Raw genomic sequence first — 1,210 nt, forward strand, 5'->3', positions numbered from 1 at the left:
ACTTTGAATAAAATATTTGTTATCATTCTCTTGAAATAAATGTGTTTTTTTCTTGAAAAAATACCGGTTTCATATGTATACACCTGGTACATACATACATACTGACATACAGTCATACAGTCTCCGACAGCGAAGTGCAACAACTATGTTGCGCTTCGCTAAAATGTCGCCTCCCTATAATCTGTAGGTGAATGTATGTAATAACAAATGGCGATAGATATCGAAGCAAAAGTAGCGTATTGTTGACCCCTTCTGTTTCTGTAACTATTTGTCAAGACTATTTTGTTCGTGATTGTACATCATATATATGTAGATCATTGGGTCAATACCCACATTCTCGAAGATTCACTTTATTTGTTTATTTTCACAATGTTAATATGTGAGAGAATACTTTTCAAAGACACCCAACAAATCTGTGCCTGGTTTGGAAATATGCCTGTAGCACTGATGTTTAGATAGATAACGCGAAATTTCCTTTTATAACATAACTAAAGTCACGGCTTACTATAATTATTTATACTTCACTCAAAAAAAATTCTGGTTGAATCAACCAGAATTCTGGTTAATTCAACTAGAATAGAGTGTTAAGCATGCCCTTACTATGAATTCTAGTTAAAAGCAAGAGAAGTTACTGGTTGACAATTTTCTGTTTAATGTTACCAGAAATTCGGGTAAATGTAACCAGAACTTCTAGTGAGGTTAACCAGAAATATTTATCAGACAGTTTTCTGGTAGCTGAAGAATACAACGTTCTGGTCAACATAACCAGCTATTCTGGTAAGCTGAACTAGATGTTCTGGTAAACTCAACCAGGTATTCTGGTAGATGTCGATTTTCGACTATTGAATTTCGATACTCTTCTACCTTCATAGAGTATTCCTAACCCCTTCTGAAATTAAAAGGGCTACATGTTACATTTTCCCAAAGAAAATAATCAAAAAAAAGTTTCCGGTAACAAAGTGCAGAAACTATATTCCGCTTCGCTATCATGTCGTCTCCTTATAATTTATAGGTGAATATATGCAGTAATAAATGGCGATAGATACCAAATTCTAGAACATTCACTTTATTTATTTATTTTCACAATGTTAATATTTAATAGAATACTGTTCAAAGACACCCAAAAAATTTGTTCCTGGTTTGGAAAAATTCCTGCAGCACTGATATTTAGACATATAACGCGAAATTTCTTCTTATAACACTTATGTAA

This window comes from Belonocnema kinseyi, chromosome 4 (genome assembly GCF_010883055.1).
Source record: "Belonocnema kinseyi isolate 2016_QV_RU_SX_M_011 chromosome 4, B_treatae_v1, whole genome shotgun sequence".
In the NCBI taxonomy this organism is placed as follows: Eukaryota; Metazoa; Arthropoda; class Insecta; order Hymenoptera; family Cynipidae; genus Belonocnema; species Belonocnema kinseyi.